Source organism: Scyliorhinus torazame, chromosome 20 (assembly GCF_047496885.1).
Source record: "Scyliorhinus torazame isolate Kashiwa2021f chromosome 20, sScyTor2.1, whole genome shotgun sequence".
In the NCBI taxonomy this organism is placed as follows: domain Eukaryota; kingdom Metazoa; phylum Chordata; class Chondrichthyes; order Carcharhiniformes; family Scyliorhinidae; genus Scyliorhinus; species Scyliorhinus torazame.
Genome location: NC_092726.1, coordinates 140,927,725 through 140,952,934, shown reverse-complemented (window position 1 = coordinate 140,952,934; position 25,210 = coordinate 140,927,725).

Below are 25,210 nucleotides of genomic sequence, written 5' to 3'. Positions count from 1 at the left end.
AATTAATTATTGGAGGGGAGCTCATGTAATCCCACTATCCACAAAGGGACGTCGTGTGAAAATGGGAAATGATAGATCAGTACATCTGACGTCAGTAGTGGGGACAATTCTCGAGTTATTATGAAAGTCCTGATAGCAGGCCACATGCAAAACAATTATAGAATCGGAAAGAGTAAACATGATTTACGATAGGTAAAACATGCTTGTAAAATCGCATGGAATTATTTGAGTATATAACTAGTCGAGTTGATAAGATGGGGTTTGGTTTACCCGGACTTTCATTAGGATTCCGACAATGTTCCTCATAAGATTATTAGCAAATATCATTGAAGCGCAAGCGATTAGAACATAGAACATACAGTGCAGAAGGAGACCATTCGGCCCATCGAATCTACACCTACCCGCCTATGCCCTCACTAGCACCCTATCCCCGTGACCCAATAACCACTTCTAACCTTTTTTGGGCACTAAGGGCAATTTATCAAAGTCAATCCACCTAACCTGCACATCGTTGGACTGTGGGAGGAAACCGGAGCACCGGCGAATCCCACGCACACACGGGGAGAACGTGCAGACTCCGCACAGACTGACCTAGTAGGGAATAGAACTGGGACCCTCACGCTGTGAAGCCACAGTGCTAATCAATTGTGCTACCGTGCTGCCATTTAGGATAAGTATTGAGATGGATGCCAAAATGTTTGGCAGAGAAGATGAAGAGTAGGAATAAACACATTTTCTTCCAAATGGAGGCATGTCCAGTGAGGTATCACAGCATTTCGGAGATGAGACCCAATATATACTGATGATTTGGATGTGAATACGAGAATACATTTATGCCCAGCTTTGCAGATGACACAAGCTGGGTGAGAGGGTGAGATTTAAAAAAGATGCAAAGATGTTTCAGTGTGATTTGGCCGAGCTGAGTAGGAAAATGCGTGGAAGCTGCAGTGTTATGTGGATAAATGCGAGGATTCTGCAAAGATAAAAAGGCAGATTATTACCTGAGTGGCTATAATTTGATAGGGGGTTGTGTTCAGCGAGACCCGAGTGTCTTCTCACACCAGTCGTGGATGGGAATCCTGCAGGTACAGGAGGCAGAAAAGAAGGCAATTGGTTTGTTGGCCATGATAGCGAGAGGACACAAGTAGCAGAACAAGATGTCTTGCTGCAATTAGAAAGTGCCTTAATGAGACCACAGGAAAACTATGTGCAGAATTTGTCTCCTTATCGGACGTTTTTTTTTTTCGCTATAAAGGGAGTGCAATGAATATTTACCACGCGGATTCCTGTAATGCTCGGTTTGACACATGGCGAAAGATGGAGTTCTTTACTATCACTTACGCTTGAGTTCAGAAAAATGAGGACAGGTTGTGCGACCTATCTGAAACCTATAAAATGCAATCAGGATTAGTTCCTTCACAAAGTTATGATAATGAGTAAATCGCTACTATAAAATACAGTTGAGGCCAAAACACATCATGATTTCAAGAACGAATTTGGAGGCCCGAAGGGCCTACTCCTGTTCCTACGTTCCGTATTTTTATGTCTTTCTATGTTCCTCTGTAGAGTTATCCTGATAGGTTTGTGCAGGACCTTGAGGTTGATCTGCTAAAGCTGAATATTCTCCCAAAGTGATGTAATGTACCAATTTCACAGATCATGAAGTTATTGATACATCGTCTCCGTTTGGTTGAAGAATTATGTGTCATGATGATTCCATGATGACTCAACCACAAACAGGTGAACCATGAACCAATCATTTTCTGTTTACAAGATTTTTGCGACCATTGACTCCCTCAATCAGATTGATAATTACACCAGTCACCGTTTGGGTGGCATAGTTGCAGGATCTGCATAACCTGAAATTGAATGCTCAATATTCAGGGGATGTAAAAGTTTGCTTTCCACCATCTGCCCCAATAATTCTCTGAGCTCAAACTCAATGACGTCACACCGCAATTGATTCACTTTCCTTTCCTGGTAATACTTGGTAGAGAGGATTAAAAAATATAATTCTAACTCTCCTTTAACCGTAAATAACCTCAATTTCAAACGCTTGAGCCTCGAAGCTCCTGTTTGTGCCGTCTATGACGATGCTGAGAGTGAAACCATTTACTCTCAGGGTGGAAACTTGCTTTGGATCCTGGGTCTGATGATCTCTTCACATTGGGAAAGTTCGGCGGTGATTTCCCCCCTCTGGGTAAGATAAACCTTTCATTCCTCTGCTTCTTTGACAATCGTTCTGCATCGACGATGATTTTCTCCAACTTTGCTGAGATACGCTCTGGGATGGCTGATTCGCCCAATGGCCAGCCTAAAGGACCTGCTACATGTGGGACTGACGGCGCTTGATGCGCTGGGTAAACAGGTTGTTTGACAGGAGGACAATACACATTTCACGAGTCAAGCACGGCTTTGAACATTTCGATGAAGACTCTTGATGTGCTTCATGCCATTGGGGGTGAACTTTCTACATTCTTGGGCTGTATAATTCCAGGGCCTTCCATTGGTCATCGTGCATATTTGAATTTTCTTAGATGTTTTGAGGACATCCGTAGACTTTTACACGTCCCTCTTGCAGTCTCCTACTGCGACTGCGGTCCGAGTATATTATCACATCTGGTTATTGCTCAGTCACCCACTCTCTTGTGCAGAATTGACTCTCTCTCTGTATTGGAGTTATTCCAATCGGTCAAGGAGCAAACTGGCATTTGCGATCAGTTCATGTCTTGAAAGCAAATAATTTAAACAAAGCATCTCCTTTCGCCCAATGTTTATCTGAAGTGTGTTTATCCCCACAATGTATAATTGATTGACCCTCATTGACCCCGAGTTATCGGTTCCTTCCCTGTCCAGGAACAATACAAATTGATCTGTGACACATGCCTCTGGTTCTCCCGACATTGGGCAGTGAACGTTTACTTCGAAAGTTTACAAATCAGCATTGCACTGTTAAACGGTAATGTTTCATTCCATTTCCCTGTGGATGTGGCGCGGTGCTAGGGAGTGACCAGTCCCATATGACTTTTGGTCTTCTTGAGTATTCCCACTGGTTTACTGAGAGTGAAATTATGAGAGAGAAGATGCAGAATGTCTTGGATAGAACTGAAAAATGCCAGTTGCATTGTAAATTTGCCGAAAGAAAAAATAAATAGATGTGACCTCTTTTAGATGATGATGGAATTGGTTGTACCTGTATTTAAGTTGGGCGGTTCCTAAACCCGAGACACTACACTTGTCGTGTCCGCCACCCTTCCGCCTCATCTAACCTGAAGGATTGAGTAAATATCAGGTCAGCTCTTTCTTTCTTTCATTTTCTTGTTTTATCCGCAAGTTATATAGAGGGGATGGCAGTGCAATGTTTCTCGTGCAGAATGTTCGAGGTGAGGGACATCGTCAGATTTCACCTGTGGGAAGTGCACCCATCTCCAACTTCTCAAAACCGCGTTAGGGAACTGGAGCTGGATGAACTTAGGACCATTCGGGATGCAGAGGTGGTCATAGATAGAAGCTTCAGGGATGTAGTTACTCCGAAGAATGAAGATAGATGGGAGGCTGTGAGAGTGACTGGGAGGAAGCACTCAGTACAGGGATCCCTTGTGGTCGTTTCCCTTAGTAACAAGTGTACCACTTTGGATACTGGTAAGGCGGGGGGGGGCATGGGGTACAGGTCTCTGGCACAGAGTCTGTCCCTGTTGCTCAGAAGGGAAGAGGGGAGAGGAGCAGAGCATTAGCCATTCGGGACTCCATACTTAGGGGGGGAAGATAGGAGATTCTGTGGGAACGAGAGAGACTCGCGGTTGGTGTGTTGCCTCCCAGGAGCAAGGGGCCGTGATTTCTCGGATCGTGTTTTCGGGATCCTGAAGGGGGAGGGAGAGCAGCCCCAAATCTTTGTCCACATAGGAACCAACAACAGAGGTAGGAAAAGGGATGGGGATGTAAGGCAGATATTCAGGGTGCTAGAGTGGAATCTTAGAGCTAGAACAAACAGAGTTATTATCTTTGGGTTGTTACCCGTGCCACGTGATAGCGAGACGAGGAATGTGGAGCGAGAGCAGTTGAATACGTGGCTACAGGGATGGTGCAGGAGGGAGGGATTCAGTACCTGGATAATTGGGACTCATTCTGGGGAAGGTGAACCTCTACAAACGGGATGGTCTACAGCTGGACCAGAGGGGTACCAACATCCTGCGGAGGAAATTTGCTAATGCTCTTCGGGAGGGTTTAAGCTAATTCATCAGGGGGTTGGGAACCTGAATTGTAGCTTCAACATACAGGAGGTTGAGAGTAGTTAGGTCATGAGTAAGGTTTCAAAGTTGCAGGAGTGTACCGGCAGGCAGGAAGGTGGTTTAAAGTGTGTCTTCTTCAATGCCAGGAGCATCCGGAATAAGGTGGGTGAACTTGCGGCATGGGTTGATACCTGGGACTTCGATGTTGTGGCCATTTCGGAGACATGGATAGAGCAGGGACAGGAATGGTTGTTGCAGGCTCCGGGGTTTAGATATTTCAGTAAGCTCAGGGAATGTGGTAAAAGAGGGGGAGGGTTGGCATTGTTAGTCAAGGACCGTATTACGGTGGCAGAAAGGACTTTTGATGAGGATTCGTCCACTGAGGTGGTATGGGCTGAGGTTAGAAACAGGAAAGGAGAGGTCACCCTGTTGGCAGCTTTCTGTAGGCCTCCGAAAAGTTCCAGAGATGTAGAGGAAAGGTTTGAAAAGCTGATTCTGGACAGGAGTAAAAGTCACAGGGTAGTTGTTATTGCGGACTTTCTAAATATTTACTGGAAACGCTGTAGTTCGAGAACTTTAGATGGGTCCGTTTTTGTCCAATGTGTGCAGAAGGATTCCCTGACACAGTATGTAAATAGGCCAATAAGAGGCGTGGGCACATTGGGTTTGGTACTGGGTAATGAACCAGGACAGGTGTTAGATTTAGAGGTAGGTGATAGTGGTCACTTTGTTGATAGTGACCGCAATTCGGTTACCTTAACTTTAGCGATGGAAAGGGATTGGTAGAGCCCGCAGGACAAGAGTTATAGCTGCGGGAAAGGCAATTATAATGCGATGAGGCATGACTTAGGATGACATAGGATGGGGAGGGAAACTGCAGGGGATGGGCACAATGGAAATGTGGAGCTTGTTCAAGGAACAGCTACTGCGTGTCCTTGATAAGTATGTACCTATCAGGCAGGGAGGAAGTGGTCGAGCAAGGGAACCGTGGTTCAGTAAAGCAGTCGAAACACTTGTCAAGAGGAAGAAGGAGGCTTATGTAAAGATGAGCCGTGAAGGTTCAGTTAGGGCGCTCGAGAGTTACAAGTTAGCTAGGAAGGACCTAAAGAGAGAGCTAAGAAGAGCCAGGAGGGAACATGAGAAGTCTTTGGTCGGTAGGATTAAGGATAACCCTAAAGCTCTAAATAGGAATGTCAGGAATAAAAGAATGACTAGGGTAAGAGTAGGGCCAGTCAAGGACAGTAGTGGGAAGTTGTGCGTGGAGTCCAAGGAGATAGGAAAGGTGCTAAATTAATATTTTTCGTCAGTATTCTCGCAAGAAAAGATAATGTTGTCGAGGAGAATACTGAGATACATGCTACTATACTAGAAGGGCCTGAGGATCATAAGGAGGAGATGTTAGCAATTCTGGAAAGTGTGAAAATAGATAAGTCCCCTGGGCCAGGGGGGATTTATCCTCGGATTCTCTGGGGAGCTAGGGAGGAGATTGCTGAAACTTTGGCTTTATGTCATCATTCTCCACAGGAATAGTGTCAGAAGACTGGAAGATTGCAAATGTTGTCCCCTTGTTCAAGAAGGGGAGTAGAGGCAACCCCATTAACTACAGACCAGTGGGCCTTACATCTGTTGTGGGCAAAGTCTTGGAAATGTTTATAAGAGATAGGATTTATAATCAACTGGAAAGGAATAATTTGATTAGCGATGGTCAACACGGTTTTGTGAAGAGTAGGTCGTACCTCACAAACCTTATTGGATCCTTTAAGAAGGTGGACGTGGGTAAAGCAGTTGACGTGGTGTATATAAATTTCAGTAAAGCGTTTGATAAAGTTCCCCGTGGTAGGCTATTGCAGAAAATACGGAGGCATCGGTTTCAGGGTGATTTAGCAGTTTGGATCAGAAAATGGCTTGCTGGAAGAAGACAAAGGGTGATGGTTGATGGGAAATTTACAGCCTGGAGTTCAGTTACTAGTGGTGTACCACAAGGATCTGTTTTGGGGCCACTGCTGATTGTCAATTTTATATATGACCTGGAGGAGGGCGTAGAATGATGAGTGAGTAAATTTGCAGATGACACTAAAGTCGGTGGAGTTGTGGACAGTGCCGAAGGATGTTGCAAGTTATAGAGGGACATAGATACGCTGTAGAGCTGGGCTGAGAGGTGGCAAATGGAGTTTAATGCAGAAAAGTGTGAGATGATTCATTTTGGAAGGAATAACAGGAAGACAGAGTACTGGGCTAATGATAAGATTCTTGATAGTGCGGATGAGCAGAGAGATCTCGGTGTCCATGTACATAGATCCCTGAAAGTTGCCACTCAGGTTGATAGGGTTGTTAAGAAGGCGTACGGTGTGTTAGCTTTTATTGGTGAGGGATTGAGTTTCGGAGCCAGGAGGTCATGTTGCAGCTATACAACACACTGGTGCGGCCGCATTTGGAGTATTGCGTGCAGTTCTGGTCTCTGCATTATAGGAAGGAGGTGGACGCATTGGAAAGGGTGCAGAGGAGATTCACCAGGATGTTGCCTGGTCTGCAGGGAACATCTTATGAGGGAAGGCTGAGGAACTTGGAGACTGTTTTCGTTAGAGAGAATAAGGTTAAGAGGTGACTTAATTGAGGCATACAAGATGATAAGAGGATTAGATAGGGTGGACAATGAGTACCGTTTTCCTTGGATGGTGATGTCTAGCACGAGGGGGCATAGCATAACATTTAGGGGAGATAGATATAGGCCAGATGTCAGAGGTAGGATTTTACTCAGAGAGTAGTAAGGGCGTGGAATGCCCTGCCTGCAACAGTAGTGGGCTGGCCAACATTTAGGGCATTTAAATGGTAATTGGATAAACATATGGATGATAAGGGAATAGTGTAGATGGGCTTCAGAGTGGTTTCACATGTCGGTGCAACATCGAGGAAGGGCCTGTACTGTGCTGTAATGTTCTGTGTTCTATCTTATCTGAACATTCAAACACAATACCTACTCCGAATTAAGGTACACCTATCAACTACAATAACCTATACTTAACTTCAGGGCGGCCGGCACTGTGCAAATGGATAAAGGCCTTTTTCTGGATTTCACTTGGCTTTTTCGAAGAAAGTGGCTCTGTCTCTGCTGGGCTCAGCCATCAGGCAGCGATCGTTGGTCTTGAACTTAGCTGGCTGTCCCCGCTGCACTTAGATAGGCACAGGCCGGATTCAAAAGAGACAGAACACATAGCTGCGCTCTTTTTTATCCCCCTGGGATTTCGCGCTCTTTGGGGCGGTCCTTATCCTTGGACCGAAAAGTTCGACAGGGTTCTGATCACTCTCTTCGATTTCGGCAATAAAGGGGCGGGTGCCTTGGTAGCTGGGCGGGTCCTCAGCGGACATTGACCTTGGCAATTGTGCTTTCTGAGCAAGGGGAGTGGCGCCGATAAGTCTGTGGCTGGACCGGTTGCTTGAATGGAGTCCTGGGTTAGCCATAATTACCATGGTCCTTTGCAGGTCACAGGCTTAGATGGCCACAGTTATAAATTCTGTCCCTGCGAATTCTTTCCAATAATTTACCAACGTCAGGTTTACCGGCCTGTAGTTTCCAGAATTATCCCCACTAACTTTCCTAAACAGCGGTACCACATTAGCTATTCTCCCGTCGTCTTGGTCTCACCTGTAACCAATGAGGATACAAAGATGTCAGTCAAGGGCCCAGTAATTTACTCCCTTGCTTCCGCCTGCGTTCTGGGATAAATCCCACCTGGCCCAGGAGTCATATCTACCATAATACCTTTTAAAATACCCATTACCTCCTCCTTTTTGATGTTAACATGATCCAGACTGTACACACACCCTACCCAAGAATCATCTTCAACAAAGTCCCATTCTTTGGTGAGCACGATACAACAGATTAATTTCGTATCTCGCCCATTTCCTCTGACTCACCAGGTAGATTGACCCCACTGTCTTTAAGTGGTGAAATCCTTTCCCTGGCCACCCTTTGTTTTTTACATATGAATAAAAAGCTTTGGGATTCATCTTAATCCTACTTGCCAGGGACATTTCATGATCCCTCCTAGCCCTCCTTATTTCCCGCCTCAGTACCTTCCTACTTTATTTATACTCCTCAAGAGTTTGGAAGATTTTCACCATTCTAGACCGTACAAAAGTCTCCTTTTTCTTTTTGACGAGGTTCACGATATCGCTCGTTATCGAAGGCTCCCTAAACATCCCGTATTTCTCCTTCATTCTCTCAGGAACGTGACTTGGATCCTAACCGATTGTCGCTTGACAGACTCCCACATGTCCAAAGTTGATTTACTATTCAACAGCCGCACCCAATCCAAATTCTTCAATTCCTGGCTAATGTTATCGGAATTTCCCTTTTCACAGTTTCGCACCTGAACACGAGGGTTACCCTCATCCCTGTCCAAAAGTACCCTAAAAACCTCCGGAATTGTGGTCACTGCTCCCAAAATGTTTCCCTACTGAAACTTCAACCACCTGTCCAGGCTCATTCCGCAGTACCAGATCCAGACTGCCCCTTTTCTAGTTGACTATCTACATCTTGCATCAAGGAGGCTTCCTGGATACACCGAACAGACTCTGCCCCCTACTCATTGCAGTTTCGAAGGATGAGGGGGATCTTATTGAAACTTACAGGATACTGCGAGGCCTGGATAGAGTGGACGTAGAGAGCATGTTTCTACTTGTAGGAAAAACTAGAACGAGAGGACACAATCAAAGACGAACATGACAATCCTTTAAAACTGAGATGAGGAGAAATTTCTTCAGCCAGAACGTAGTGAATCTGTGGAGCTCTTTGCCACAGAAGGCTGTGGAGCCCAAATCACTGAGTGTCTTTAAGACAGAGATAGATAGGTTCTTGATTAATAAAGGGATCAGGGGTTATGGGAAGCAGCCATGAGAATGGGGAGGGGCAAAGTATCAGCCGTGATTGAATGGCGGAGCAGACTCGGTGCGTCAAGTGACCTAATTCTGCTCCTATATCTTATGGTCAATTTCCTGGAAATCCTTTGCATCAGGATAGTAGGTGTACTTACAAATTAGGTACGGCAGTGGTTAAAGGAGGCAGCCCAGTACCTCCTGGTGAAGGTCAACAGCACATGGTCAATGAATGCCGGCCGAGCCAACGTCGCCAACGTACCAAATATTAATTTCACAGACAGAACTATCCTGGGGTTCTGAAACTGATCGTACAACTCCCGAATTGCCTCGTGAGTGTCACTTTGTTGATGCTGACATTTATCATTAATATTAGCATAATACGTGAATACCAAGAATATTTATACATATCGAACAGCGACATCAACTAGATGCAGCGCCAGCACATGGATTTTACTGCCCGCATTCCCAGTGTTCTGTGCAATGTGGTGCCCACTTCCTGCTCCAGGAAGTCTGACTGCAATGAGACATATTTGGTTTGGAACATAATCGTAGGAGCACTGTCGGCCATTAGACAAAAGCAACAAAAGTGATCGCTGTAATTTTGATCAACATGGACACTTTAACTGTCAATTAAACTCAACGAAACTTAAGATATTTGTGCTGCACATTTAGAAAAAAGATGATCAAGAGGAATGAAACTTTTCTCGGAAGTAGTAAGTCCAATAGTGATAAGATTAAACCGGTTGCTGTCGTATTTCCAACACATTCACGATTTTACCAAGATATAACTCGCCATGTCACATCGAGCTGCAAAAGTTTAAATACTTTATAACAGATTGCAAATATCACAGTACATCGAAGAGAAAACTCAGAGCACAGACATTACCACAACGGCAGGTGCTTCCTGTCAGTTCACCGAAGAGCAATAACCAGAATGTGTTTGCAGTTCCTGCAGGTGGCGACCTAGTTTGTGGTTAGGGGAAGTCATCGTCAGTTACCATCGCTACACTGCTGTTAAACATGTTTCGCCCTGTTTACTGTAAAACGTAAAGCTTCTCTGCTGTTGAAGAGGCTAGCTGACAAATGGAACTCCCCTGGTCTGATGATCCTAGTTGCCTGGAGAAAGTGCATGTTCATTTGCGCAGTATAACGTTACGGAGCGTAATGGGTCCGGCACACACAGTCACTGTAAACTGCAGGCAGTCAGTACAATCGCTCAAAAATATTTGTCGTCTTTAAAAATCTCTGAATGATGGTCATGAGATGCAAAGAGTGACTACGTTCCCTTCTCATGAAACCATTGACCACAGGTGGCTCTAATCTGTCCCAGTTTATTTGAAATCATTGGAAATTCAGCTGACAGTTAAATTAAAGTTGGTTTCAATCGCAGCGTCTCGCGAGATTAGTCAATTAAATAATTGCCCTTTCGGAAATGCAGGTCATATATTTTGGGTATCTCTGTACAAATTACTAGCACGGATTTATCTGCATGTTTTAGTAAATAAGCACTTTCAGGTGATCGAGATTACTAGACTAATAGAATATCGAAGTTTAATATCGTGCAGAAAAGCAGATTAAATTAATCCAAGAAACTGGAGAAGAGAATGTGCGGCACGGCGGTGCAGTGGTTAGCACTGCTGCCTCCGGCGCTGAAGACCCGCATTCGATCCCAGACTCGATCACTGAATGTGTGGAGTTTGTAGATACCCCCGTATCTTCGTGTGCTTCCCTCCCGCAATCCAAAGACGTGCAGGGTAGTTGGATTGGCCACGCTGATTTGCCCCTTAATTGGTAAAAAGAAAGATTGGAAATCTTAATTTATTCCAAAAAATCTACCGCAGAGAGAGAAATGAACGAAATGACCGAGAAAGGGTGCTGGAATCTATTCTCGAACTTATGTTGTTAGTTTACAAAGGACAAAGAAAAATCCAGCACAGGAACAGGCCCTTCGGCCCTCGGCACGACCATACTGCCCGTCGAAACTAAAATCTTCCACACTTCCTGGGTCCGTATCCCTCTATTCCAATCCTATTCATGTATTTGTCAAGATGCCCCTTATATGTCACTATCATCCCTGCTTCCACCACCTCCTCTGGCAGCGAGTTCCAGGCACCCACAACCATCGATGCAAATAAAATGCCTCGTATATCGCATCTAAACCTTGCCCCTCGCACCGTCAACCTATAGCCCTAGTAAATGGCCGCTCTACCCTGGGAAATGGTCTCTGACTATCCACTCTGTCTATGCCTTCATAGTTTTGTAGACGTCTATCAGGTCGTCCCTCAACCTACGTCGTTCCAGTGAGAACAAACTGAGTTTATTCAACCTCTCATCATACCTAATGACCTCCATATCAGGCAACATCCTGGTAAATCTCTTCGGCCCCCACTCTAAAGCCTCCATATCCTTCTGCTAGTGTGGCGACCAGAATTGAACACTACACCCCAAGTGCGTCAGAACAAAGGTTCTATACAGCTGCAACATGAGTTGCCAATTTATTTACTCAATGTCCCGGCCAATGAAGGCAAGCATGCCGTATGCATTCTTGACTACCTTCTCCACCTGTGTTGCCCCCCTTCAGTGACCTGGGGACCTGTACACCAAGATCTTTCTGACTGTCAGTACTCTACCATTCACTGTATATTCCCTCCCTGTATTACCTCACATTTGACAGGATTAAACGCCATCTGCTATCTCTCTGCCCAAGTCTCCAAACAATCTAAATCCTGCTGTATCCTCTGAGAGTTCTCATCGCTATCCGCAATTCCACCAATCTTTTTGTCGTCCACAAACTTACTAATTAGACCAGTTTAATTTCCTGCAAATGATTTATATATACTACGAACAGCAAAGGTTATCACTGAGAAACACCACAAGTCACAGCTTTCCGTTCAGAAAGGCAACCTTCCATTGCTACTCTCTGCCTTCCATGACCGAGCCAGTTCTGGATCTATCTTGCCAGCTCAGCTCTTATCCAGTTTGACTTCACCTTTTGTACCAGTCTGCCATGAGGGACCTTGTCAAAGGCCTAAGTGAATGATATATAGACAACATTCACTGCCCGACCTGCATCACTCATCTTTGTGACCTCCTAGAAAAACTCTATCAAGTTCGTGAAACACGATCTCCCTTCACAAAAGCCTGCTGCCTCTCGCTAATACGTCCACTTTCTTCCAAATGGAAGTAGACCTGCCTCGAAGAATTCTCTCCAAGAATCTCCCTACCACTGACGTAATGCTCACCGGCCTATAGTTGCCTGGAACATCATTGGCTATTCTCCAGTCCTCCGGAACGTCACCTGAAGAGATGAGGACCCAAAGATTTTGGTCATTGCCTCAGCAATTCCCTCTCTTGCCTCCTTCAGTATTCTGGGGTAGATCCCATCAGTCCCTGTGGACTTATCGACCTTAATATTTTTCCAAGACGGTCAGCTCCTCGTCTTTTTGAATCTCAATGTGACCCAGGCTCTCTCCACACCGTTCTCCAGACTCAACATCCGCCAGTTCCTTATCTTGGTGAATACTGATGAAAAGTATGTATTTGGTACCTCTCCATTTCCTCTGGCTCCACACATAGATTGCCGCCCCTGTCCTTCAGTTGGCCAATCCTTTCCCTGGCTACCCTCTTGCGTTTTATGTACGTGTAAAAAGCCTTGCGATTTTCCTTAACCATGTTTGCCAATGACTTTTCATTACCCCTTTTAAGTCCTCCTGGCTCCTTGCTTAAGTTACTTCCTACTTTCCTTATATTCCCCACGATAAATACACCTGGTGATGTGTTCCACTGCCACTATTTTTTCGAATAATTTAAGTCGAGTATTCTTTGATCGTTCCTCCATAATATCGCTCTTACGTTTGTTTCGAGTTTTCCTACGTATACCACGTTCTGAACGAACACAGGACATCCTGAACTGAAAGGCGAACAACCAGAGGTCGGAATACCAATAGGTACGAACGACATAGGCAGGAAGAGTGATGAGGTGCAGAAGAAGGAATTCAGAGCGTTAGGCAGTAAGCTAAATAGCAGGACCTCTCAGTTGTTACATAAGGGTTACTCCCTGTGTCTCGTGCCTGTAGGGCTAGAAATAGTAGGACAGTGAAGATAAATACGTGACTAAACTGGTGGTAAAGGAGGGAAGCTTTCAGTTTCCTGGACAATTGCGATCTCTTCCGGGGCAAGTAGGACCCGTACAGGAAGGACAGGTTCACCTAAACTAGAGGGGCACCAATACCCTCGCTGCGAGGTTTGCGACAGTCACTCGGGAGGATTTAAACTAGTATAACAGAGGTGGGAATCAGAGCGTTGGCTTAGAAGGTGCAATAACTGAAGGGGGAAAAGAGAACAAAAATAACATAACAATATCACCCTGAGGCAGAGCAAATAAGGTGACATTTGTGAGAAGGCAGGTGGTCAATGCAGGACTTAGGGTTTTGTACATAAGTGCGCGCAGTATATGGAACAAGGTAAACGAGCTTGCTCCACTTATTAAAATTAGCTGGTACGATGGCAGCATGGGTTGGTACCTGGGACTTCGATGTTGTGGCCATTTCGGAGACATGGATAGAGCAGGGACAGGAATGGATGTTGCAGGTTCCGGGGTTTAGGTGTTTTAGTAAGCTCAGAGAAGGAGGCAAAAGAGGGGGAGGTGTGGTGCTGCTAGTCAAGAGCGGTATTACTGTGGCGGAGAGGATGCTAGATGGGGACTCTTCTTCCGAGGTAGTATGGGCTGAAGTTAGAAACAGGACAGGAGAGGTCACCCTGTTGGGAGTTTTTTAAAGGCCTCCTAATAGTTCTAGGGATGTAGAGGAAAGGATGGCGAAGATGATTCTGGATATGAGCGAAAGTAACAGGGTAGTTATTATGGGAGACTTTAACTTTACAAATATTGACTGGAAAAGATATAGTTCCAGTAAATAGATGGGTCGTTTTTTGTACAGTGTGTGCAGGAGGGTTTCCTGAAACAATATGTTGACAGGCCAACAAGAGGCGAGGCCACGTTGGATTTGGTTTTGGGTAATGGACCAGGCCAGGTGTTGGATTTGGAGATAGGAGAGCACTTTGGGGACAGTGACCACAATTCGGTGACGTTTACGTTAATGATGGAAAGGGATAAGTATACACCGCAGGGCAAGCGTTATAGCTGGGGGAAGGGCAATTATGATGCCATTAGACGTGACTTGGGGGGATAAGGTGGAGAAGTAGGCTACAAGTGTTGGGGACACTGGATAAGTGGGGCTTGTTCAAGGATCAGCTACTGCGTGTTCTTGATAAGTATGTACCGGTCAGACAGGGAGGAAGGCGTCGAGCGAGGGAACCGTGGTTTACCAAGGAAGTGGAATCTCTTGTTAAGAGGAAGAAGGAGGCCTATGTGAAGATGAAGTGTGAAGTTTCGGTTGGGGCGATGGATAGAAACAAGGTAGCGAGGAAGGATCTAAAGAGAGAGCTAAGACGAGCAAGGAGGGGACATGAGAAGTATTTGGCAGGAAGGATCAAGGAAAACCCAAAAGCTTTCTATAGGTATGTCAGGAATAAACGAATGACTAGGGAAAGAGTAGGACCAGTCAAGGACAGGGATGGGAAATTGTGTGTGGAGTCTGAAGAGATAGGCGAGATACTAAATGAATATTTTTCGTCAGTATTCACTCAGGAAAAAGATAATGTTGTGGAGGAGAATGTTGAACCCCAGGCTAATAGAATAGATGGCATTGAGGTACGTAGGGAAGAGGTGTTGGCAATTCTGGACAGGCTGAGAATAGATAAGTCCCCGGGACCTGATGGGATTTATCCTAGGATTCTCTGGGAGGCCAGGGAAGAGATTGCTGGACCTTTGGCTTTGATTTTTAAGTCATCATTGGCTACAGGAATAGTGCCAGAGGACTGGAGGACAGCAAATGTGGTCCCTTTGTTCAAAAAGGGGAGCAGAGACAACCCCGGCAACTATAGACCGGTGAGCCTCACGTCTGTAGTGGGTAAAGTCTTGGAGGGGATTATAAGAGACAAGATTTATAATCATCTAGATAGGAATAATATGATCAGGGATAGTCAGCATGGCTTTGTGAAGGGTAGGTCATGCCTCACAAACCTTATTGAGTTCTTTGAGAAGGTGACTGAACAGGTAGACGAGGGTAGAGCAGTTGATGTGGTGTATATGGATTTCAGCAAAGCGTTTGATAAGGTTCCCCACGGTAGGCTATTGCAAAAAATACGGAGGCTGGGGATTGAGGGTGATTTATAGATGTGGATCAGAAATTGGCTAGCTGAAAGAAGACAGAGGGTGGTGGTTGATGGGAAATGTTCAGAATGGAGTACAGTCACAAGTGCAGTACCACAAGGATCTGTTCTGGGGCCGTTGCTGCTTGTCATTTTTATCAATGACCTAGAGGAAGGCGCAGAAGGGTGGGTGAGTAAATTTGCAGACGGTACTAAAGTCGGTGGTGTTGTCGATAGTGTGGAAGGATGTAGCAGGTTACAGAGGGGTATTGATAAGCTGCTGAGCTGGGCTGAGAGGTGGCAAATGGAGTTTAATGTAGAGAAGTGTGAGGTGATTCACTTTGGAAGGAATAACAGTAATGCGGAATATTTGGCTAATGGTAAAGTTCTTGAAAGTGTGGATGAGCAGAGGGATCGAGGTGTCCATGTACATAGATCCCTGAAAGTTGCCACCCAGGTTGATAGGGTTGTGAAGAAGGCCTATGGAGTGTTGGCCTTTATTGGTAGAGGGTTTGAGTTCCGGAGTCGGGAGGTCATGTTGCAGCTGTACAGAACTCTGGTACGGCCGCATTTGGAGTATTGCGTACAGTTCTGGTCACCGCATTATAGGAAGGACGTGGAGGCTTTGGAGCGGGTGCAGAGGAGATTTACCAGGATGTTGCCTGGTATGGAGGGAAAATCTTATGAGGAAAGGCTGATGGACTTGAGGTTGTTTTCGTTGAAGAGAAGAAGGTTAAGAGGAGACTTAATAGAGGCATACAAAATGATCAGGGGGTTGGATAGGGTGGACAGTGAGAGCCTTCTCCCGCGGATGGATATGGCTGGCACGAGGGGACATAGCTTTAAACTGAGGGGTAATAGATATAGGACAGAGGTCAGAGGTAGGTTCTTTACGCAAAGAGTAGTGAGGCCGTGGAATGCCCTACCTGCTACAGTAGTGAACTCGCCAACATTGAGGGCATTTAAAAGTTTATTGGATAAACATATGGATGATAATGGCATAGTGTAGTTTAGATGGCTTTTGTTTCGGTGCAACATCGTGGGCCGAAGGGCCTGTACTGCGCTGTATTGTTCTATGTTCTAAGCCCTGTTTACCATCCCAAAATGCACTGCAGTAACTCACCAATGTTCCTTAGACATCAACTACCAATCGCACGGCCACTATCATCTTGAAGGACAAGAACTCCCTAAAAGCAGGTTGGGTGTCCCCACACCTCACTGACAGCAGCGGATCAACAAGGCAGCTCACCGCCACCTACTGAAGGGTAATTCGGGGTAGGAATTAAATGCTGCAAGAACCAGAAACTCGCAAATCCCGTAAAAGTGAACTTTGTATAGCATTGCTGCTTTGAATTTCTGCGACATGGGATGAACTGATTTCCATTATTACGGTAGAGCTCATCATATATCTTCTGCTTCAGAGGAACCTGGATCTAAGGTATTTCTAACAGCATGAATCCAGGAAAACAGAAACAATGTGGTTGCGGCAGTAAGGTGGAACGGAGTGTTGTGCAATCTATCATGGATTTAAACACTCTCTCCGCCTTTCTCTCTTTAACACTCTCCTTTGTTCTGTTTCTGTTTTGTATCTCGTGGTTTAGGGTGAAGGTTTAAGTTGAGCAGAATATTGTACCATATTTTCTGTTCAGTAAGACATATTTTGCGATTTTGTTACTTTGTGGAACCATTGCAAACATGAAGAATAATTGGCACTACATGACACGAAAGGAGGGTATTTGCTCCATGATTACTGTGTCTGTGCCCATCATTACTGTTATACAGACAGATGGTCAGAACATTGAATATAGGCGTTTGGACGCCTTGCTGAAGTTGTGCAAGACATAAGTAAGTCTACACTTGGAATACTGTGTACAGTTCTGGTCTCACTATTATAGAGATGATATTATTCAACTAGAAATAGTGCTGAAACGTTTTACAAGGATGCTACCGTAAATTGATAGTTTGAGCTATAATGTGCGTTTCGTACTCTGGGACATTTCCCCCTGGAGTGTAGGTCATCGTCAACATATTTTCCCAAAGATAGGGGAGTGTAAAACAAGTGGGTATAGGTTTAAAGTTTGAGAGGAGACACACAAAAGGGTCCAGAGAGTAATTCCTTCACAAATAGTGCGCTGAATGTCTGGACAGAGTTGCCAGAGGAAGTAATAGAAGCGGGTACAATTTTGTCTGATTAAAAAGATCAGGGGTTATGGGGAGAATGCAGAAGAATGGGCGCCATGGATACGTTGGGCCGAAGGGCCTGGTTCCATGCAGTAAACCTCTCGTAATCTGTGACCATATCCAACCTTCCAGCTCTGTAACGCTGCAGATTCGAGCACTCCATCTCTATGCCCAAGTGATTTTGAAATTTTGCTCTGGGTGTCTACCTCTATCATCCTCATGGACAACGGTCCCTGAGTGATTGAAAGGATCTGAGGAACAGGCAGGAAATGACATTGAGGCCGAAGCTCAGCTGTGATCAAACTGGATGTTGGGTCAGGAGTGAGTGGCCGGGTCGTCTCACGATGTTATCATTTACTACCAGTTCCAGTTGCCACAGTACTCGCAGATGATTATAACTGTGCGATCCGATTTTTAAGTTACATCTTTCCATCAATTAATTCAATGTTCGGGGACACAGTTCAGTTATCAAGTCTACACAGCCTCTGAGGTTGGTGGAGGCAGATACAACAGTGGTTTAGAAATTTCAATGCGAGAAACGACAGCAATCAAATGCATGCCTTTGGGGAAAGGTCGGTCGAGTGGGATTGAATGATCTGCGAATCTAAAGAGCCGCTGAGGTTAAACGGAATGAATGTCCTCTTTCTTTACTTGACGGACTTTTACGTTTTTGGTCACGTCTGGCTGTGAGATGATGTGCACCACCACACTGGAGTTCCCCTCAATGCTCCCCACCACGGCGAGTATGATCACGGTAATGCTTCATATACAATGTGTCCATATTTGAAGTCAGCGTCAGCTTTAGCTCACTGGTTACTTCACTGCACCAACTTAATTGTAAGTTTGAACCTGTCTTACCGCGGGCGCTGCCTGGCGTTTTTATTATTTTCAAAACATATGTTGCATAAATAAAAGCAGCAGCACATTTATAATTAGAAGTGGGTGTATTTTGTTTAGAGGTTGCATTAATTGTTTTTAAAAGAGGCTTGTGCCACGTGTTTACTTTCTGATCTCACACTGCGGAAACCCAAGTTCGATTCCAGCTCTGTACAATAACTGACCGATCACACTTTGTCAATTACTCACTACCTAAATGGAGGAAAGGAGCATTAACGATTATCTATTATAGATTTTTTGAAATTTCGGAACAAGATAGTTTACGAAGGCGAATTGATTAATCCAGTTTTTTTCCACGTGAAACGCTGTTCCCAGATCTCCAAGAACACTCAGGGAGTTCGAAAGCATCCAGGACCAAGCAGTGCGCTTGATTGCTCCTCCTGCCACAAGCATTCAATCCCTCGGCCACAGCCATCCCAAAATGCACCACATTAACTCAACAAAGTTCCCCAGGCAATTGTTCCGAAGACAGCACCTTCCAGACTGCGACCACTATCATTTTGAAGGAGTAGGCAAGCCCCAACTTCGGAAATTCACCAACTGGAATTTCCCTCCAAATCACTCACCACTCCCACTTGGAACCAGATAAACCTTCCTTCACGGTAACGGGGAATAATACATTTAGCTTCCTCCCTAAAAGCACGCTGGGTGTACCCAAAAATCATGGTCTACAACGAGTCAAGAAAGCAGCTCACCTTCTTCAGGGCAACTTGGGATGGACAACACATTCTGTCCTAACCAGCAACTCTCACATCCAGGAAAGTGATATTTTGAATGCAATGGTGCTTTGAATTTCTGGGGCCTGGGATGAACTGTTCTCCGTTCTTAAAAAATAAACATCGATTACCCAATTCATTTTTTCCAATTAAGGGGCAATTTAGCGCGGCCAATCCACCTACAGTGCACGTCATTGGGTTGTGGGGGGAAACCCACGCAAAAACGGGAAGAATGCGCAAACTCCACACGGACGGTGACCCGGAGCCGGGATCGAAACTGTAAACTCGGCGCCTTCTGGCAGCAGTGCGATCCACTGCGCCAACGTGCTGCCGCTGTTTTTTTAATTCTAACGGTAGAATGAATCATATAACTTCTACCTCAGAGGAAACTGGGCCTCAGGTATTTCTAACAGCATGAATCCTGGAAGACAGATACAATGTTCTTGCTGCAGTCAGGTGGAACTGAGTAGTGTGCAATCTACTCTAGCGTGAAATGGTCTCTTCCCCTTTCTCTCTTTACCACCCTCCTTTATTCTGTTTCTGTTTTGTTTCTATTGGTATCGGGTGAAGATGTGATTTGCTGTGGGTCTCTTGACCAAGATATTCGTCGGCACCTTTTTCCAGTCAGACAGATTCTGCGACTTTGTTGCTTTTTGGACCCAGTGCAAACATGATGAATAATTGGAAATTCACAACACTGAAGGAAGTTCTTAGTTCCCCAATTACTGAGTCTGCCCATTATTACGATTATACAGATGCATGGTCAGATAATTGAACACAAAAGTTGGGATGTCTTGCTGAAGTTCTACAAGACGTTGGGAAGGACACACTTGGAATACTATGCACAGTTCTGGTACCCTAATATGGAAAGGATATTATTAACCTAGAAAGAGGACAGAAAAGATTTGAAAGGCCGCTACCGAATTTGATGGTTTGAGTTATAAGGAGCGGCTGTTTAGACTGGAACATTAGTCTTGGAGCCGAGGGGTGATCTTGACGACGTCGATAAAATAATGGTTCAGGTAGATTATCCCAAAGGCAGTATCCAAAACTAGAGGGCATAGGTTTAAGGTGAGAAGGGAGAGATACAAAACGGTCCAGGTGAACAATTGTTTCACACAGAGGGTGGGGAGTGTCTGGAATGAGCTGGCAGAGGCAGTAGTAGCGTCTACAATTCTGCCTTTTAAAAAGCATTTAAATAGTTATATGTACAAGATGGCTATATAGGAATATGACCAATTGTGGGCAATTGGACAGGCTTTGTGTAGTAAAAACTTGGCGACATGGACAAGTTAGGCCGAAGGGCCTATTCCCATGCTGTAAAGGTCTATGACTCTATGACCTGTCCCACCTTCCAGATCTGTGTCGCTACAGCTTCGAGCACTCCATCTGTATGTCCAAATCGGTTTGAATTTCTGCCTCCATTTTTCTCATGGACAGTGAACATTGAGGGATGAAAGTATCTGAGGAATAGGCAGGAAATGACATTGAGGCAGAAGCTCAACTGTGATCAAACTAAATGTTGGGGCAGGAGTGAGTGGTCGTGTCGTCTCCCTATGTTGTCATTTGCTATCAGTTCCAGTTGCCAGAGTACTCGTAGATGAATATAACTGCGAGATAAGAGTTTTAAGTTACATCTTTCCAACAATTATTTCAATTTTCTGGGATAGATTTCAATTATCTGGTCTGCACTGCCAGTGAGATTGGTGGAGGCAGATACAACAGTGGATTGCAAATTTCAACGCGAGAAACGACAGCAATGAAATGCATGCCTCTGTGGAAAGGTCGGTCGAGTAGGATTTAATGATCTGCTAATCTAAATAGCCGCTGGTGTCAAACGGAATGAATATCCTCCGTCGGTCCTTCACGCAGTTTTAAGCTTTTGGTCACGTCTGGCTGTGAGGTGATGTGCACCAACAACTGGAGTTTCCCGCTATGCAACCCACCACGGCGAGTATGATCACGCTAATCCTTCATATACAATGTGTCCATGCTTTAAGCCAGCGTTAGCTTTAGCTCACTGGTTACTTCACAGCATCAAATTAATTGTAAGTTCGATCCTGTGTCAACGTGGGCGCTGCCTGGCGTTTTTAACATTTCCAAAACATGTGTTGCATAAATAAAAGCAGCAGCACATTTATAATTAGAAGTAGGTGTATTTTGTTAGATCTGTTTTGAAAAGAGGCTTGTGCCACGTGTTTACTTTCTGATCTCACATTGCGGAAACCCAAGTTCGACTCCAGCTCTGTACAATAGCTGACCCATCACACTTTGCAATTACTCACAACTTAAATGGAGAAAAATAGCTTTAACGATTATCTATTATAGGGTCTTTGAAATTTCGGAACAAGATTTGTTACGCAGGCGAATTGATTATATCCATTTCTTTCCACGTGAAACGCTGCTCCGCAGATCTCCAAGAACACTCAGGGAGTTGGAAAGCATCCAGGACCAAGCAGTGCGTTTGATTGCTCCTCCTGCCACAGCATCCAATCCCTCCGCCACAGACATCCCAAAATGCACCACAATAACTCAACAAAGTTCCTCGGGCAATTGTCCCTCAGGCAGCACCTCCAGACCTTCGAATACCATCATTTTGAGGAACTCGACAAGCCCCTACTTGGGACAATCACCAACTGGAATGTCCCCTCCAAATCACTCACCACTCTCCCTTGGAACCATATAAACGTGCCTGCAGGTGAAAGGGGAAAATCATTTGGCTTCCTCCCTAAAAGCACTTTGGGTTACCCAAAAGTCAGGGCCAGCAAAGATTCAATAAAGCAGCTCACCACCACCTTCTGAAAGACAACTCGGGATGGGCAATAAACTCTGTCCGACCCAGCAACTCTCGCATCCAGTAAAAGTGATCTTTTTAATGCATTGGTGCTTTGAATTTCTGAGGCCTGGGATGAACTGTTCTCCATTCTTAAAAAAAAACATTGATCACCCAATCCATTTTTTCCAATTAAGGGGCAATTTAGCGCAGCTAATCCTCAGCGTCAGCTTTAGCTCACTGGTTACTTCACAGCATCAACTTAATTATAGTTTCGAACCTGTCTAACCGTGGGCGCTGCCTGGCGTCTTTAACATTTCCAAAACATGTGTTGCATAAATAAAAGCAGCAGCACATTTATAATTAGAAGTGGGTGTATTTTGTTTAAAGGCTGCATTGATCTGTTTTAAAAAGGGGCTTGTGCCACGTGTTTACTTTCTGATCTCACACTGCGGAAACCCAAGTTCGATTCCAGCTCTGTACAATAACTGACCTATCAAACTCTGTCAATTACTCACAACCGAAATGGAGAAAAAGATCTTTACAAATTATCTATTGTATGTTCTTTGAAATTTCGGAACAAGATAGTTTACGCAGGCGAATTGATTAATCCATTCTTTTCCACGTGAAACGCTGTTCCCCAGATCTCCAAGAACACTCGGGGAGTTCGAAAGCATCCAGGACCAAGCAGTGCGCTTGATTGCTCCTCCTGCCACAAGCATTCAATCCCTCCGCCACAGACATCCCAAAATGCACCGCAATAACTGTATGTCCAAATCGGTTTGAATGTCTGCCTCCATTTTTCCTATCGACAGTGAACATTGAGGGAATGAAAGTATCCGAGGATCAGGCAGGAAATGACATTGAGGCAGAAGCTCAGCTGTGATCAAACGGATGTTGGGGCAGGAGTGAGTGGCCGGGTCGTCTCACTATGTTGTCATTTGCTATCAGTTCCAGTTGCCACAGTACTCGCAGATGAATATGACTGCGAGATGAGATTTTTAACATACATCTTTCCAACAATTATTTCAATGTTCTGGGATACAGTTCAATTATCTGGTCCACACTGCCTGTGAGATTGCTAGAGGCAGATACAACAGTGGCTTTCAAATTTCAATGCGAGAAACGATAGAAATCAAATGCATGCCTCTGGGGAAAGGTCGGTCGAGTGGCATCGAATGATGTGCTAATCTAAAGAGCCACTGAGGTTAAACGGAAAGAATGTCCTCCGTCTGTACTTCACGCATTTTTAAGTTTTTGGTCACGTCTGGCTGTGAGATGGTGTGCACCAATACCTGGAGTTTCTCGTCAATGTTACCGACCACGGCGAGTATGATCACGGTAATCCTTCCTTTACAATGTGTCTATGTTTGAAGTCAGAGTCAGCTTTAGCTGACTGGTTACTTCACAGCATTAACTTAATAGTAAGTTTGAACCTGTCTCACCGTAGGCGCTACCTGGCGTTTTTAATATTCTAAAACATGTTTGTTGCATAAATAAAAGCAGCAGCACATTTATAATTATTAGTAAGTGTATTTTGTTCAGAGGTTGCATTTATCTGTCTTAAAAAGAGGCTTCTGCCACCTGTTTACTTTCTGATCTCACACTGCGGAAACTCAAGTTCGATTCCAGCTCTGTACAATAACTGATCTTTCACACTTTGTCAATTACTCACTACCTAAATGCAGTGAAAGAGCATTAACGATGATCTATTATACATTTTTTGAAATTTCGGAAAAAGATTGGTTACGCAGGCAAATAGATTAGTCCATTTTTTTCACGTGTAACCCATTTCCCCAGATCTCCGAGAACACTCAGCGAGTTTGAAAGCATCGTGGACAAAGCAGTGCGTCTTATTGCTCCTCCTGTCACAATCCCTCCGCCACAGCCATCCCAAAATGCACCGCAATAACTCAACACAGTTCCTCGGGCAATTGTTGCTTAGAAAGCGCCTTCCAGACCTACGACCACTATCATTTTGAAGAACTAGACAAGCCCCTACTTGGGAAAATCGCCAACTGGATTTCCCCTCCAAATCACTCACCACTCCCACTTGGAACCATATCAACGTTCCTTCACGATAACGGGGAGAAATCCTTTAGCTTCCTCCCTAAAAGCGCGTGGGTGTACCCAAAACTAACGCCCTGCAACGATTCAAGAAATCAGCTCACCACCACCTTCTGAAGGGCAACTAGGGATGGGCAATAAATTATGTCCCATCCAGCAACCCTCACATCCAGTAAAAGTGATCGTTTTAATGCATTGGTGCTTTGAATTCCTGGGGCGTGGGATGAACTGATCTCCATTCTTGAAACAAAAATATAGGGTACCCAATTCATTTTTTCCGATTACGGCGCGATTTAGCACGGCCAATCCACCTACTCTGCACATCATTGGGTTGTGAAGGCATAACCCACGCAAACACGGGGGAAACGTGCAAACTCCACACGGACAGTGTCCCAGAGCCGACATCGAACCTGAGAACTCGGCGTCGTGAGGCAGCAGTGCTAACCACTGGGCCATCGTGCTGCCCGTTTGTCATTCTAACGGTGCAATGAATCAGGTAACTTCTGCTTCAGAGGAAACTGAATATAATGTATTTCTAACAGCATGAATCCTTGAAGACAGAAACAATGTGCTTGCTGCAGTGAGGTGGAAGGGAGTGGTGTGCAATATACTCCAGCAGTAAACGCTCTCTCCCCCTTTCTCTCTTTACCATTCTCCTTTATTCTGTTTCAGTTTTGTTTCTATTGGTATCGGGTGAAGATTTGATTTGCTGTGGGGATCTTGTGCAAGATATTCTTCTACATTTTTTCCAGTCAGACACATTCTGCGACTTCGTTGCTTTTTGGAACCACTGCAAACATGATGAATAATTGGAAATTCACAACACTGAAGGAGGCTCCTTCTTCCACAATTAATATTTCTGTGCCCGTTATTACTATTCTACAGTGCATGGACAGATTATTGAATACAGGAGTTGGGACGTCTTGCTGAAGTTCTACAGGACATTGGGAAGAACACACTTCGAATACTGTGTACAGTTCTGGTCACCCTAATATAGAAAGGATGTTATTAACCTGGCTGGAGATCAGAAAAGATTTGCTAGGCTGCTACTGGACTTGATGGTTTGAGTTAAACTGAGCGGCTGGATAGACTGGAACATTTTTCTTGGAGGCTAGGGGTGATCTTGACGTCGGCTATAAAATAATGAGGGGCATAGATGAAGTAGATTATCCCAAGGTTAGTGGAATTCAAAACTAGATGGCATAGGTTTAACGTGAGAGGGGAGAGATTCAAAAGGGTCCAGAGGAACAATTGTTTCA